This window comes from Agelaius phoeniceus, chromosome 1 (assembly GCF_051311805.1).
Source record: "Agelaius phoeniceus isolate bAgePho1 chromosome 1, bAgePho1.hap1, whole genome shotgun sequence".
Lineage (NCBI taxonomy): Eukaryota > Metazoa > Chordata > Aves > Passeriformes > Icteridae > Agelaius > Agelaius phoeniceus.
In genome coordinates, this window is record NC_135265.1 from 151,358,564 (window position 1) to 151,375,873 (window position 17,310).

At 48.0% G+C, this 17,310-nt stretch overlaps 1 long non-coding RNA gene across 1 annotated transcript in view; it reads left to right on the plus strand.

Moving 5' to 3' along the window:
• The window catches only part of LOC143696161 (uncharacterized), a 77,577-nt gene extending 61,067 nt beyond the window's left edge, over positions 1–16,510 (plus strand). The window contains exons 2-3 of the long non-coding RNA XR_013185576.1: positions 11,685–11,945; positions 16,161–16,510. This is a non-coding gene — a long non-coding RNA (uncharacterized LOC143696161). The remainder of the gene's footprint in view (positions 1–11,684; positions 11,946–16,160) is intronic.
• Positions 16,511–17,310: the final 800 nt, after the last annotated feature.

Consider the following 17,310-nt stretch of genomic DNA (forward strand, 5'->3'; position numbering starts at 1 on the left):
TGAGTTTTGTGTTAGGGAATCATGTAGGAGAGTGCTGGCTGTGCCAGTGGTTTGACAGTATGAAAAATGACATTCCAGTGTGATCCCAGGAGTGTTTCCCTGCTGACACAGAAATAGGGACTGTTGGGCTTGGGTTAAGAACAGAAGCAGGATCAACTCTGCTTGGCTGAGCTCTTGTGGGTTTTATGAAGATCCCTCTCTAACAGAGTCCCTTTCTAGTTACTCAAAGGTGGTAGAAAACCAGCATTAGTTACATCAGGTGTGCAAATAGGGATTATTCTGCTTTCTTAGCTGCAAAACTCACAGGGTGCAAGCAAGGAGAGCCAGCAGCCTTCCCTGCCTCTGGGGCTCTTCCCATTCCTAATGTGACACTGCTGGTATGAGGCAAGGTGCAGGGGTCTGGAAATGGATGAGTTTTCCTCTGGAATTAACTTCATGCATGGCTCTTTTTAAATCAGTCACTAAGGATTGCCTGGGAGAGGGGCTGGTGGTTCCCATGGTTGGGTGGGAGCAGGACAAAGCTCAGCTCTGATGGCAACAGGGTCTCATTGGGGAGTTCCAGCAGCATCTGTGTGCTTCTGGCTGGGATCAGCTGTGAGAGGCTGATTTATGAACACTCTGGTCAGATGAAGGTCTCAAAGGAGGTCATAATTTCAATTAAACAGTGAGTTACAATGCACTGGGCTCTTCACTCTTCACAGGGCATATTATTATTAGCAACTGCTTCTCCTGGCAGGTTATTCTGGTAGGTTCTCCCCAGAGAACAGCCCAGCTCACAAAACCTGGCTCTTCTTGTTATTTTTATCCAGGAGCTGCTGACAGTAAAAGTGACAAAAGAATTGATGGGGGAAGTGGTCCGGAGCGTGAAAAATCCGGTCGTAAAAGGCAGAGTGTTTGCAATAAAATATCTATACATAAAGGGAGAGGAGGGAGGGGGGATTCAAGCAGGGCTGGACACAAAGCAGAGCAACAAGTTGTGAAGCCAGAGGAGCAGAGTGTAAATCCAGCTGTCTGGGCTATAATATCCATTGGCAGCTTTGTCTCCTTTTCCTCAAGGGAGCTCATCCATGCCAGTGTCCACCATGGGACAGTGGTTGAACCCACAGGGATGACAGGATGCCATGGGGTGAAAAAATGGGCTTGGAGCCTCCCAGGGCATAGGCAGAGTCAGCAAACCCCTTTGCTGCTGTCTGTCTGCTGCAAAGGGTCCTTCCTCTGATGATAAGCAGGATTGCTGCAGGGATTTGGGATTGGGAGGGTCTGGGCTGCAGAGCAGGGCAGCAAACTGTGCTGCAGGGTCAGCAAAAGCAAATCAGGAAGAAAAAGCTGAGTTAGTTAAATGGGTAAAACAAGTGTGTTGTTAAACTGGCTCAGCTTTTTGGGGTTACTCTGAGCCCTTTGCAGGGTGCAAGGCTCAGGAGAAGCTGCTGCTCTCTCCAGTTCTGCTTGGGGACAAGGAAGGGATCAAGAGCTGGCAGCAGAAGGAGCAGAAACCAACCCAAAGGGAGGTGAAATGGTTTTTCACATACATCAAACTGGGTGGCATTAGACAACAACCTCCTGGTGAGGTTTCTTTTGGTACAATTCCTTGGAAATTGATGCTGAAAACAAAACTGAGTGTGAGGACACCTCAAATCTCTCTCTAGGCTTGACCCAGTACCCTACTTTCTATTTCAGAGATGGGAGGGGGCTCCAAAGCATTCCTAGGAAAGGAGGTGGTCTCAGAGGGCACAGTGGTGCTGTCTTGAGATGTCAAAATGGGAGTGAGAGCTTCCATAATCACACAGCATTGGACATTAGAGCTGGCACTGGGCAAAATGAGAGTGATTCCTGGTATCAAGCAGGGGATTCTCAGTGTTTAGACTTGTGCTCCTGGCCTGTGCTGGATTGGAGATGCATCCATCCACTGGAGACAGGGGAGAGGTAACTAATGAACACCAGAGAAGACCCTGTGGTGTATCCAGCCAGAAAAATGTAAAGAAAGGAAGGAAACTAATTTTTTTTTTCCCTTTGGCAGCCCCTACTGAACTGCAGGATGTTTAACTCTGAAATATGTCTCTGTTACACTCACATGGAGTAGCCTTGGCTGGGTGATGGGATCATACAGGGGACAGGAGCTGCCTGTGGCATTTCTGTCAGAATTTGGGCCTTGCAGGCTGGTGCAAGTGGCCAGGGGGGTGGGATTCACTGGTCTGGAGGCAGAAGGAAAGCTGGAATGCAGCACAGGAGGGATCATGCCTCTGAGGCTGATGCTTCCCACTTTGCCTTGTGTAGCTGTGGTGCTTTAGGGCACCCTCCTGCAGCCATTGCTCTGTGGTGTGGATGGGCCAGGCAAGACACCCAGAAGACCTCCTAGACATCAAACTCCTGGGAAAAACAAGTGTGATGGGTTCTGGCCATGCACCAGGAGCACCTCTGAGCCTGCCCCTGGGCCACAGCTCTGCTCTCTGGGTGAGGCTGGTCCCTGCCCTGAACCCCCTGACTCACACAGGGAAAGCCACTGGCTCGAGGGAGATGTTGCCTCTCATCCCAAATAGTTTAAAATATGATGTCAGTTCTGTGGGGGATCTATGCTAATCAAACCAGCAGAGAAAGAACTGAAATGTCCTGTTTTCCATGGGCTGCCACCATCCCAGGCCAAGTCTGTGTCAATCAGGAGGAACCGCAGAACTTGCCAGATAAATTGCTCTTGTTTGGAGGCAACCTTTCTCCCCAGCTGCCTCCAGAAACTGAGTCAGCTGGCATAAATCCTTCAGAGCAGGAGCAGAGCTCCTCTCCATGCAGCATTTTCAGCTGCTGGGCTGCTGGGCTGGGAATTGTTTTAGTGAAATGGGGTATCACAAGGGGTGGGAAGTGAGGAAGGCAAAGTTCTGGAGTGCTGCATCAGTATCTGATCCTGATCTGTGATAGAGCCATCTGTCCCTGGAGAACCTGGGACCAGTTCATATTATGGATATTAGAAAAGTTTATTTAGGGAATGACAGGGAAAGAAACCTCAAGATGTTTTAAGATGGTGGCAAATGCTGTAGGAAGAGATAAATCTGTCCTTTGGGAAGGGTTGGGGGCTGCCAAGAAGGTGCCCACTCTGTGCTTAGTATGCACAGTATCCTTCTGCTGTCAAGAGAGGGTTTCTGCCTTTATTTCTGAGGACTGGCTTTTCTTATCATGGTTAGTTTGGAGGATTGATTTATACCTTTCTCCAGCCTCTCAAAGTCCAGGTGGTTGGTGGATCCCAAGAGGTTCATATTGCTCATTGCTAAGTGAAGCTCACACTATCAAAACCCTCCCAAACCAGCTCTTAGCTGCTCTTGGGGCATTTCTAAGAAATTCTCCCCTCCCTGATGAAGGCAATTCTGAAGGGAGAGAAAAAGGCTTAAGATCAAGGGAGAAGAGAGGAAGATGCAGGGCTTGGCACTGGAGAAAGGCTCCTCCCCTGCATTTGGAAGGTGCTGAAGTGCCTGAGCTCCATCAGACACCTGCATGGGCTGTGTGGGCACGGCACTGAGTCAGGGTCCTGTGAACATCCAGAGGTTGAAGGGACACAAGGAAAACTCCAGCAAGCCTCAAGAGCTTTGCCAGGACCCTTAGCAATGCCCTGGGCATGATGGAAATGGATGTCCTCACAGGCAGGAAAAGACAAAAAGAACTTCATCCCTGGGAAAGGAAAATCTCCAGAGGCTCATGGAAAATCAGGAACACAAACTGATTTACAGCAGTTGAAAAGCTGTTCTTCACATCCTATTAAATATAGAATGATGTCCTTAATCCCCAATCTTTCCTTGTCACCCTGGTCAATAAATAACTGCTAAACTCTGCCAGGGCACCTCTGTCTGCTGCCTCTTCAGTGGGTCTGAAACACAGATGCCCAAACCAAGGCAGCCTCTGCCTTTGTTTTTCAGTATTTTAGGGATTTCCTGATGTAGAAGTCACAGCCAGACCACTGTCTTAAGTTATCACAATGAAATCCTCCACAATTTTTTATAAATCCTTTGTGATCTCATGCATAGTGTTGGTTTTCATGACCTCCTTTGGTAATGAGTTCCACAAATTAATTACATGCATTGTGTAGAAGGAAAGCCCTTTCCATTTGCTGCTATCAAACCCTTTGCCTGCCTGACTCTGGATACTGGTTGAGTTCTTGCATGATCAGCTGTCAGAAGACATTTTATTTTTGGCCCTATTTGGCCCTAACTGGTTCCCAGTTTAAGGAATTCCACCTCAGAAAGCACAAAGGGCTTTATTTCCAAAAATCTGTAACCTTCATTCATAATAAAGACTGACTTTGTTTGCCATCTGTGATAATTTAGGCTGAATGGGAAAACTGAGAAATGGTGTCCTAGAAATCAAGAAATTTATGTGGAGTGTGCACAGGAGAATGATGTTTTAATCACTGAAGTTTTTAAGTCTATGAGTAATTTGTGTTTATTTTAGCCTATCTTTATCCAATGAATAAATAACACTGGGAGGAAGGAAGTCTTTATTAAGGATTCAGCCTCCTTTCCCTGTTCAGATGAAGAATTTAGAGATTGCAATAAATATGCCTTTGAATCCAGAAAAGGCTTTTCAGCAGAACAAAGGCAGGCCAACACTAACACTTCTAATCAAGGAAAGACAGACATATTAAAGTCATCAATCCAAAGCCTTTCAGGTCTTGTTTCTACATCAGAAAGATTTCTGGGTATAACCTGAAAGCCCAAATATCTTGATAATGAGACACAAGTCTGCCATGAGTGTCTTTTTTGGGTAAATATTAGCAAATTTGTCTAGATCTGACTGGAATGTTTTCTGATTAATTTTTTCCCCCCATAAAAAGTGCTGATATAATTGAAACTGAAACTTTCCATGGGAACATACCCATTTCAATGAAATATCAGTTGAGAAAAATTTCTCAGGTCCCCATCTGAATTTGAGGCCAAAACCAGAGGGGCAGGGACTGTTTGTGCCATTTTATCTGAGCCTGGAGGATGTGAAAATCCCACAGCACAGGGATCACAGTGATTGAAATCCCTGCTGCTGTGAATATCAGCTGTTAGAAAGTGGATGACAGTAGAGATTCTTGGCAGTGATGATTAACCATGTACTGGGCTCTGTTATCTTGACTCTGAGTCCAGTTTGGGAAAGGTTGGTAGCCTTCCAGACTGTGGCATTCTGGAGTAACAGGGGTAAATATGGTTTCACTTGTGGCAGTGTTTGGAAGTTGGGTATCTGGGTTGGATGAGGGTGGAACAGAGATGTGAACTCTGGTAAGTGACCTGTCTGTGGGCTGAGTGAGACAAAATAACCACATCTGTCCCATTCCCTCTGATTTTCTGGGGAAAAAATGATGGTTTAATTTTTTTTTCTCAGCTCTGAGAATATGGAAATCATGGTATTACCCATTCCATGGAATAGAGGGGAGAGACAACTCTGTGCAGTATTTACCTCCCAGCTGCCTTCATCCTGCTCTCTGTTCCCTTCATCTCTCTTCCCTGAGAGATGTGATAAGCAACATCTTCCTGTGTTCAGATGTTGCTTATCCTGTCATGCAGGGGATTGACACCACCTGCAAACACATCTGCCTGACTGGAGAGATCAGCTGGGTCATGGCTGAATTCCTTGAGAACTTCCAGAAGAGAAAGGTGGATGAATTCCCAGTGAGCTCTGTCACCAATTTATGTAGCTTGGATCCATAGCTGCTAAACAATGACTGATCAGAGTTTGTTTGACAGATGTGGTCTAAACCTTTGCACATGTTACTGTTAGGACATATTTTGGTTCTGATGCAGAATTCCCCTGGGATCAGGCTGTGTTTGCAGGAGCAAGTGGGGGATGGAAATTTTCACTGGCTGTGACCTGGGCTTTTAAACCATGGCAGTGTAGAGCAGGTAGTTAAAATTGCAGCAGCAATGGCAGATGTCATGTCCCACTGAGGCCAGACTGTTTCCTCAGCCCTGCCACCTTCTCCCTGCTTCCCACCAGAGCCTTCCCTCACCTCTGCACAGGAGGGTGCCCAGGCTCCCATCTGTCTCAGGTTGCTGTTGATATTTGCTGCCCTGAGATGTGCAGGATGTCTCTGCTTCGGCCTGCACAACTGAAGAACGAGTCTGGACTCTTCACTTTTCGGTCTTGAGGTTGTTTATTCATTCTTATCTATAAAATTTTCTTTCTGCCCAGCGGAGATCGGCTCTGCAGGGCAGCCACAGGCACTCTGACCGCCCCCGAGGCGGTGTTGTCCTTTTATACTACAAACTACATATATCATATTTACACTTAATTCCCAATACCTATCACCTATGTTAGACAGTGCACTTCTTCTACTCTAAACCAATCCCAAAGTGGGATTGGTTTAGAGTAGACAATATCACTGCAGAAAATGGAGAACAAGAAGAAGAAGAAAGGCTAGACGTGCCCAGATTCCTCCATCTTGTCCCCATAACCCCCATTTCAAAAATCCTAAAATCCACATTTTCACCCTGTGCTCATTTTGTTATTACACTATTCAAACCTGTGTGACTTTCATGTCCTCATACAAAGTTAGCAACTTGCTGCAAGGGTCAAAATCAAATCCCCAGGTGTTCTGGGCAGCATGCCAGGGTCTCCAAGCCCCCTGGCGGGGTCCTTGGCAATTCTGGACACCCGGAGGGATGTACTGAGTTCCAACACATCCGAACAGGTAAATCACATTCACAGTCTTGTTCAGGTAGAAATAATTCCTAAAAAATGCTGGACAGAGATGGGCCAGGGTGGGAAGTTGCATCTTTCAACCAACTTTCACCCTCTGCATCCTCAGTGTGATAATGGAGCCAGTCCCTTCTCACTGGCTGCTGCTTTTCAGACCAGCACATCAGAGATCTGTGCAGAAACAGCTCAGTTTTCCCAGGGAATGTCTTGACAGGTCTGCTTTGTGTCCAGCTCTGCTCATCATGCTGTTTTTTGTCCATGCAGGTGTTTCTGTGTGCAGCTCACAGCCCTGCTCGTGCTGCATCCCAAACCAAGGCAAAGGATTGGCAGGAGATGAGGCACAGAGCTCGTGGCATGAGCTCTGCCTCCCACCCTCTGGGCTGCAGGGCTGGGATCCCACCTGGACAGAGATCAGATGGCACCTGCAGGGTCTGTCCTGTCACCCTGCCAGCACTTCCCATCCAAGAACAAGCTTTATAAACCAAATTTCTCTTTACTGAGCAGCTCCCTGACAGATTCTGGGAGCATACATCAGGGTGGTGAAAATGCTGGTGGCCAGGCAGACTGGGATGGCTGCAATCTGCCTCTGACAGTGGGCCCTTGGGAGATGCTGGAGGGGAGCCCCAAAAAGCTCAGAGACTACAAAATCTGCTTAACATCACTGCAAAGTCAGTTCTGCAGCATGTGGGGGATCAGAGATTTATCAGGGCTCTGTGGAAGCTGCTTTTAACCCTCTGAGGTGGGAATATCTACCTGTGGTCATGGTGGTCATGGGTGGTCATGGCCTGACAAGAACTCAAGGAGCATTTCAGTGCTCTCAGGATCATGGTGGGATTCTTGGGAGTGTCCCATGCAGGGCCAGGAGCTGGACTTGATGATCCTTGTGTGCTCAGAATCAGAATGATTCTGATTCTGCTGGGCCAGTGGACAGGGCAGTTTCTTCTTTGGCTGCTCAGCCCTGACCTTGCTCTTGGCAGCTTCCATCCCCCTCTGCTCTGAGCCCTTATTTCCAGCCATGCTGTGATCCCTGTGAATGTTTCCTTGCTCTGGACCCAGTGAAGGCTGTTTTCTCTCCTACCTGTCTGTTCCCCACAGGATAATGGCAAAGTACAGCAGTGAATTCCTATGGGAGCACAGCTTAGCAGGAAACACTGCAGTGGGACACCTGCCTGGCTCAGGGATATCAGCAGGCATCGGCCACCAACACACAAAAAAACCCCAAACCAAACAATCCAGGAATGCAATCCAGAGTTTGCCTTTTCAGGGATGAAGCTGGAAATGGGCTGGCATCGCCCTCTGGTGCAAGTTCCCAGAATTAACCGAGCAGCTCCAGTAGGGAAATACCTGCCTGGGAGTGAAAACCTGACCAGAACAAGGGTGGTGTGGCTGGTCCCGCACCAGCTCTGCTGCACTGAGCGGCTCAAGGAGAGATGATGACCTTCATCCTCAGCATCTTCAGCCTGATTCTCCCCTCAGAAATATTTGGGGAGCAAGGTGATGAGTGCTGGGATAGAGGAAGGAAGGAAGGAAGGAAGGAAGGAAGGAAGGAAGGAAGGAAGGAAGGAAGGAAGGAAGGAAGGAAGGAAGGAAGGAAGGAAAGAAAGAAAGAAAGAAAGAAAGAAAGAAAGAAAAGTAATGGGCAGTGGAGGCTGGACCTCTGTTTTTCATAGGGAGCATCTGAGTCTCTGGGGTTGCTACAAGTTTTCTTATTTTTAAGATAAATAATCTTTTCTATTTAAGATGGAGAGCTGAGATCACACCAGGAAAAAAAAAAAACGTTTTATTTTCTAGTCATGGGAGCAAATAACTACAGAAGTTGCTATATAATATAACTCATCAGTCAAATAGCCAAATTTTTATTTTTCTCAGTCTCAATGTTTTAATCTGCTTCTTTTCTGTCTAAGGAGAAAGCAAAACTGTGTTCACAGGCACCACCAACACAGCTCAGCTGAAATAAGGATCTGGGGCTCTGTGTGTGTCATGGCACAAAGTTAAAAGCAAATGTTTGGCACTAACCTTGTTCAAATGAAGATTTTTTTTTTTTTATTTGAGTTTTCCGGGAAGAAAAACAAACAAAAAAATTTGAATTATTTGAGCAAAACCACAGCTTTTTCTCACAGCAAAACTTGATTTTGCATAACTTGCCTTTCCTGCTGAGCAATTGTTCCTGCAGACAATTCCTCCAGCCCTCTCAGAAAGGCAGGGGATCACCAGCTGGCATCTTCTGAGCTGTATGTAGTCAATTAGTTCAAACCAATTAGGCAATTATTGGGTGTTACTAAACTGGAGTTCATTTCAACAAATTGGAAACAGCTGAGGAATTTGGCATCAAATAAGCAAATCCAAAGGATTTCCCAAACCAGGTTCTTCCCTCTCTGCATTCCCTTTCAGGAAACTTACCTGTGATGTTGCCCTTGGCCTTGTGGCAGTGAAAGAAAATCATCATCTTCCTAGGCAGGGGATCCCAGAGGTGTCTGGATTCATCACAGAATGGGGCAGAAAAGCCTGTCCTGAATCCTCTCTGGGAGGGTGGATCAGTTGTCCAGATTGCTCCAGCAGGGTGCAAAGCCAGCCAGATTATTTGGGGAGCAGACTGGGATCCCAGTGATGGGCACCCATCTGGGCATTGCTCTAAGAATATTGTCCTCTAAAACATTCCCTTCCCTCATGTGGCATTCTTTCCAAACAGGAGCTGGAGCAATAAAAAGCAGAAATGAGGCTTGGAAATGGGGCTATCCCTGACTTTACAGTGCAAGGCACTAAATGGCAAAAGTTTCTTTCCAAGTTTCTGGGGGTTTACAAAGAATTAAGAAGTTGCCTAAACATCTGGTACTGTTCAAAATACCCTACAGATATTTATGGAAGGCCACTGAATCCTTCAGACACCCATATCCTCTTGTGGCAGCTGGAGGTTGATGGGAGCACCCCATCTGGTCTGAGAAACCTCTGTTAGGACACTAAACTGCACCCTTAGCATGAAATAAACCCCTTGTAGACAATTCCATAGCCAGTCCTAGGATATCCTGAGTTGGAAGGGACCCACAAGGATCCTCAAATCCAGCTCCTGGCCCTTCCCAGGACAGTCCCAACAATCACACCATGAATTCCCAGTCAAACCCTCCTCAGCTCTGTGCACTCCTGGACACCTCATGTTGTGCTGGCCTTGGTCTGACCCTGGGGAAGGTACAGAGTTGTTCTGGTGGGACTGGAGAAGAAAACACCCAAAAAGAAATTCTGGGTTTGTGCCAGATCACTGTAAGGAGTGATCTGAAATGCAAGAAGTTTGAGCTGGAGCAGCAGAGAAGCACATGGCTTTGCCCAGGGTCTTCAAAGGACCATGTAAACAAATCCTACAAGATCCCAAACATCCTCATCTTCCTTCTGATCAGCTCAGAAGCAATCACACACACTGAGATTTATTTGAGCTGAAGTTCACAGTGGCAGATGTTGGTGACTCTCTGTACTGAATGTCCTGTTTCAGGGGAAAAACACCCCAGTCCTGTTGGATCCAATAACCTGGTCTTGAACAGGGTTCTTCACCATTCTGTGACACACTGGGTGGCAAAATGTCTGTTGAATGCATGGATTTGAATGGTTGTGAAGAGGGATTTTTGACAAGAGCACACAGAGAGAGTACAGGGGGAGTGGCTTTAGGCAGAAGGAGGGTAGATTTAGACAAGGTATGATGGAGAAATTCTCCCATGTGAGGGTGGTGAGGCCCTAGAATTGGTTGTCCAGAGAAACTATGGATTCCCCATCCCTGGAAGTGTTCAAGGCCAGGCTGGATGAGGCTTGGAGCAACCTGGTCTAGTGGGAGGTGTCCCTGCCCATGGCTGGGGTTGCAACAAGAATATCTTTCATGTTTCCCAACCCAAAATATTCCATGATTCCATGAAGGATTTGATCAAATCAATATGTGACTGAAGACAGAAACCTGTGTCTGGTCCCAAAGTATTAATTTTCAAGGGGGAATCACTAGGGAAAAAGCTGTGAAGGTTTGTAGTGAAACAGGCCACTAAATATATTCCAGCACAAAGCTGACAACAGCTAGGGCCACATGTGATATGCCTCTGGAATCCTAGCAGGGTTGATTTATCTTGGTGTTAGGCCTAATATACTTAAAAGCCCTTTATAAATAACCCAGGACCTTTTGCACTTGCTGTTTTACAGACTTTCTTTGTTTATTTGACTGGTTGAGCTGGGCCTGTAATTTTTAATGAAAATAAACTCCTTGTCAAGGACCTTTTCCTTTTGGGACCTTCCAAAGGACACACAGAGCAATTCTGTGCTTCTTCCCTGCTTCCCAGCAGTCCCATCAGTTTTTATCTCTTTGGCTTATGAAAGGCAAGGCCTGGGGAAAGGTTAACTGAGCCCCTGTGGGTTGTGTTTCTTCAGGCCCTCAAAGCAGAGTCATAAAAATCACAGAATCACAGAAAGGTTTGGGTTGGAAGGGACCTTAGAGACCATCTGGTTTCCTGCCATGGGCAGGGACACCTTCCACTGTTCCAGATTGCTCCAAGCTACATCCAGCCGGGCCTTGAACACTTCCAGGGATGGGACAGCCCCAGCTTTTCTGAGCAAGGAGTCTTCTAATTTTGGGTTTGGTTTTTCTAAAGGTAGGGTAGGCACTCAACATGCAAGTAGAGCTCAAGTTCAGCCCAAAGGATCAAGAGGAATCTACAGAGGAGGGTGAGTGAGGGCCAGACAGGCGACCATGGTCATGGTTTGGAAAGGGGGTAGGAGGGCAAATTCCATCTGTTCCTTTTCCTAATATCCAATCTAAACCTCCCCTGACACAGGTCCAGCCATTCCCTCAGGTCATGTCACTGGTTACCAGAAGGAAGGAATCAGCAGATAGGAGGAACTATATTTGCTACATCTTCATTTATCACTCTGTTTTTTCTCTTCTGCTCTCTGAACTTTGGGTATTCTCCATCTGCGATGAGTTGGTTCACTTTTTGCTATAGAGCTGCTTTCCTCCTCTCCTTTGTTTATCTCTGGCACAAGCATTTTTCTTCTAACAGATCCCCGGGATCAGCAGAGGGAGTGCAAGAGCAAGGAAAAGAGAAATGAGCACACACTGAATGTGTGATCTGAGTGCTCCATGAGCCTGGCCAGGGATGAATGAGCCCTCTGGAGAGGAGACCCTTCTGGCCACCTGCTGAGTGAGTCCTTCTGCATTTTCACACAATAAAAGGACATCAGACATTCTCAGTAATCTTTCTTCTCCTTGTGGATATGAGAAAATCTCCTGATTACAGCAGCAGCAGAAAAAAGCAAATCAAGTAAGTGTGAACTTATGATCCTGGTTAAATGATTTTCATCCAAGTAATTTAGAAATCAACAACATTCACACACAAACACACAGAGAAAAAAGTAGAAACTTGTGAAAATCACCTAGTCAGCTACTATTTCACCATTTCAGAGAGAACAAAGGGGATGAAGGGCTTTGTGCTAGCCAGCAACGTGACTTGGTGACCCTTGGTTTGGCAATGACAAATGTTGTCTTTGTTATCCAAAAAATCCAAGGTCCTCACATCTAGCACGTTGCACAAGGTTGCATTTAAATGCCACTGAGGCCAAGGAGATTTGAGCACACAGCTGAGGGTGCTCTGCTGAACCACAGCCCCAGCCTGTAAATATTTGTTAACTTAGCCCAAGAGCACAGGGAACACAAATCTTACAGCTCCAGTGAGTGGCTGGTGTAGCAGTCAAGGCACTCAACCCTTTCTCTCATTTAACAAAACCAGAAAAAAATAGTACTTAACTATTCAAATATCTGCCCTTCATTAATCTTTTCCCAGTAATTATTAGCCCAATAAGCAAGCACATCATATAGCTACCTGTAAGCACAAGGTATTATTGCCCATTCCATTTGCACTGGAAAAAAAGCAAAAAAAAAAAAAAAAATTCTCTCCAAAGCATTTAAACTGTGTAATTAAGATAAAGCCCCCCAAAAAATCAAAGGCCTTTTCTCACATCTATCTGCCTCACTGTGTGATGGGACCATTTTTACAGTGTCAGCTCCCCAAATAATGACACAATAGTAATGAGTACAAATGACCTAAAGGAGCAAAAACCTGAGCCAACACTCACCAGGGATCTCAGGGCTTTCAGCTCCCCTTACCCAGTTTGATGTAGGCACCATGAAGATCTAGACTGAAGAGATCAGCTGAAAGGGTGCTTAGATATTTTGCTGAATTTGGGGTGCACCCAGCCTATGCTGTCTGATCCCAGGCTGGGGAAGCCTCTTTCTGTACATAACTACTGAGAAATGCCCACCAGGAGACAGCTCCTACCTCCTGCACTCCTGAGGAACGTTTAGCTGGGAACACTGAATGTCCAAGGTGAGGTCTGTGGTTTAGTAAAAGGATTCTCAAGATGCTGTGGTTCTCCTTTTGGAAAACCTGTGGAAGAGCACTCTCCCTGGTGCACCCTCCTAGCACCACTGCTCTGGAGACTGCTGGGCTCCTGAAAAGCCAAGATCCAGGAGCAATTTCTTGGGCTGGACCTGAGAGAGTTCATTCAAGAAGGGTTGGGTCCAGCTGCTCCAAGCAGTGAAGTTATTTCATGAACAATCTCCCGTAAGGATTGTGCCAGAAACAGCCCTTGCTGTGCACAGGCTCTGCCCACCAGCCCCAGGGAAGCTTCTGCTCCCCTCAGGCTGCAGAAGACCCTTCTGCAGAGCAGAGACCACAGAAGCTTTCTATCCTCGTGCATGGCACTGGCTGGAACAATCCTGGGGCTGTTTTTATGACACTGCTTGGTTTTCCATCACCAGTTTGCTGTGAGTGGCTGAAATTTTCCCAGAATCTGGAGCAGCAGGGCAGAATCACTGAAGAAAACTCATTGCAAACCTGCTGTGGGTGCTACAGCAGAAAGCTGAGAGCTCTGGAGTGTCAGGGGCTGGGAAAGGCCTTGGCCATCCCAATGGGAGCCTGTGGAGGGCTCTTGGTTTCATTTTCAGATTTGTCTTCCTTCTCTTGTGCCCCAGAGCTGTGGTGCCAGGAGGTTTGGTTAGCCACACTGGGGGCATCCACCTGAGCCAGGAAGGCAGGAGATGTGGAGGAGCCTTGTGACATTCCAGTGTCCAGGTGACCAGCCATGGCCCATCCCTGACACCCTCAAGCCACCAGAGTTGTTATTCCCAGACCTGTTTAACCACTCTCACAATTCCTGACAGCACAGGGTGGTGGAGGTTATCAACAATGATTGTTTGATGTGTTTAATTGGCCTGCAGTTAATTATATAATATTTCTTTATAAAGAAACTCATGAAAGAGAGCTGCCAGCATAGCTGATGGATTTGTCACTCACATGGCCTGCCTGGGGGATGGTGAGCTTGGCCTTGTTCAAGTGTTTTAGGCTTGGCTCAGGAGCAGTCCACTCCAGCTGGAGTTACAAAGACCTGCTCCCAGGTGTTCTCTTTTGTTCTATTTATTCTGTTTTATTCTATTTAGCCTTTTATTTCCCCCTGTTGTTTTCTCCAGGGAGCTTAGTGGGGAGGAAAGAAGGAGAAGTGAGTTTGCCTTGTCATGAATTACATGAATCCCTTCTGTCCCCTTCTCTCCTCTAAGACCATGGAGTTTGCCTTAGGACCCTTCCCTGGTGCTGCAGGGCTCCTGGAGAGGCCATTGATACCCCACACATGGCTGGGCCAGCACTGGGATGGGCTGAGAGCAGCTGGGCCTGCAGCTCTCCCACCCCAGCCACATGTGCCAGCCAACCCCACTGTTCACTGCCCACCACTGACAAGTGAAACTGTGCTCCCAAAATGGGTCAGGCTGCTCCAAAGGAGGAGAATTGATCTACCAGCAGATCAGTGCTTGTTTGAGGCTGCACCTCTGCATCCATGCCCTCATCTGCTGCCTCATCCTCCAACCCACAGCGGTGTTTTCCTCCCCAGGCTGGTGGCAGGGTCTGAGATGCCTCCAGAAGGAAATAGGTGCTCCCAAATGGAACTGAGCATCATCATGAAGCCCCATCCTGCAGCTCCTCCTTCCCAATCTGGCATGGATCCCACCCTGACTTAACCCCAAACCTGAGGCTTCCATCTTCCTACATCCTCTCTCACTTTTTATTGCAGACAAGTCTGGTGTGATGGAAAATGCACCATAAACCAAAGCCCAACTGTACAAGGCTGTGCAGAGACTCCACAGTGAGGTGCCCCCTTTCTTTTCAGGGGTCAGAACTGAGAAATGGTCATGAGCCCTTTTTTCCCTCAGAAGGGGAACAATCCACAGCTTGTCCACCCTGCACAGCAGCTGGGCTCAGAGCAGTTTGTGTAGGTCTGCAGTGAGGACATTGTTCTCCATCACCCCTGGGGCTGGCAGTCCCCAAAACCATGGCAGGCCAGTGATGGTTGATGGTCTCCCCAAAGTGCCAGTGACAGAGAGGGTTTGCAAGACCCCAGGGGAGGCTTTGCAAACCCAGCAGGGATGCTCTTGGCACAGCAAAGTGCTTTGACACCACAGCCCAGCTTTTTTTCCTTATTTTCCTAAAGAAGCAAGATTTATGTGAGTAATCCAGGCAGTTTCAACCCAAATGATGCTGAGCCCTCAAGGAGATTTTGTTCCCTCCAGATTTGTAGGGGAAAAGCAGTCCCTGCCCTTGGGATTGTGGCACTGAGGGGCCCCTCCCTGTGCTTGGAAGGATGGAGGACAGAGAATCACTGGCACAAAAATGGGCTGAGCTGTGCTCTCCACCCTGAAGGATGTGCCTGAGGGACATGGTGCCATCCAGAGGGACCTGGACAAGCTTGGGAAGTTGGCTATGGAATCTCATGAGGTTCAACAAAGCCAAGTGCTGGTGCTGCACCTCACCTGGGTCAGGGCAATGCCTGTTATTCAATCCAGGTACAAGACAGACATGGAATTCTTGAAGTGGGTCTAGAGGAGGGCCATGAAAAAGATCAGAGGGCTGGAGCACCTCTGCTCTGGAGACAGCCCAGGACAGTTGGGGCTGTTCAGGCTGGAGATGAGAAGGCTCCAGCAAGACCTTTTCTGTACCTGAAAGGGGCATGTAAGAAAAATGAGAACAGACTTTGTAGCAGGGTCTGTAGTGATGGTTCAGGGGGCAATGGCTTTAAACTGAAAGGTGTCAATTTAGATTCGGTGTTAGAAAGAAGTTTTGTTACAGTGAGGGTGGTAAAGCATCAGCACAGGTTGCCCAGACAGTTGTGGATGCCCCATTCTTGGAAACATTCAAGACCAGGATGGATGGGGCTCTGATTGACCTGGTTCAGTGGGGTCTGGACTGCATGACCTTTTAAGGTCCCTTCCCACCCACACCCTTTTATGATTCAATGATCCATGGAAGCCCCTCTACCACCTGCCTCTACCCAGCCTCCATGCAGACATCCTCATCCGTGGCACCCTGGCTTTTAAAGCTCTTCTCAGTCTCCTGTGCCAGGCTGGATCAAGGCTTGTGGAGGGGGGGATGCTGGGCCTCACCTCTCTTGGCTGTTCACAGCAGGACTGACTTCCATAAATCTCTTTGCAGCCTGTTTTTCAGGAGGGGACAGTGACACTGGAGAAAGCCACGAGATCAGGTGGTTTTTCACCCAAGCTGCCTCTCAAACCAAAGTGGTTTTCCAGACCAGCTGGCACTGCAGTTCTGCGCTGGACAACGTGGCTGAATCTCTCCATGGCCTCTCAGGGGAGAGAGAGAGACCACAGCATCTCTCATGGCATCTCCTTTCACCTTCAGCAGGACAGGGAGGCCGGGACAAGCTCTGCCTCCCAACAGGAGGGCACAAAGGAAATGCTCCATCCGTCAGGGCTCATTCCCCATCCGGGGGCGATGGTGGATGATGGGACCAGGCAAGCCCGGCCATGTGTGATGGGAGGAGGAGAATTGAAAGGGAAGGACGCTTGGATTCGTCCCGCTGGGCTGTCATCTCCCCCCTGGATTTATCACCCAGCGCTAATGAGAGGCAGCCGGCGCTGTGTGATGCGGACAAGCCCCGGCTCCGCTCGCAGGGTTTGCCACGTCCTGGCAAAGATGCTCCAGCTCAGCTCGTGTCCTCAGGAGCTCTCGGGCTGAGCCGGGGGGTGGTGGGGAAATGTGAAGGGCAGCAAAAGCGAGACAGGCTCTGCTGGGGCAAGCACAGCCCTGAGCCAAGCTTTTCTTCTGCTTTTCTTCTGGCGGCCGGCTCCAGGCATGCACAGGGGGATTATCTTTTCTTTCTTCTCTCTCTCTCTTTTTTTTTTTTTTTTTCCCTCTTGAAGTGTCTTGTATGGGCCCTGGAGGGGAGAAGATTATTTAAACCTGACGTGTCCCCTCTGGTCATTCAGAAGTTGCCAACCCCGCAAGGCTGCGGATGCTTTTTCCACCTTCGCTCACTGCTCCATCTGCCAGGACCTGCGGATCCCACTCTGCACCGAGCCAGCCCCCGGGCCCTCCTTGGATGGAGGAAGAGGAAGCCGCCCACACCAGCCCGAGAATCCCCCCATTGTCTTCCTCACTCCTGGGAAGCCCCAGTGACACCGCCAGGGCTGCAGGGAGGGGAGGAATCTCGGGCAGGATGCAGGGAGCGGGAAGGACCCGCAGCGCGGGTTTGGTTTGGCAGCCCCGTTCAGACAATAAAAGGTCAGGCTGCAGAGAAGATTGTTTTGTTGAGTTTTTTTTTTTCTTTTTTTTTCAATTTCCC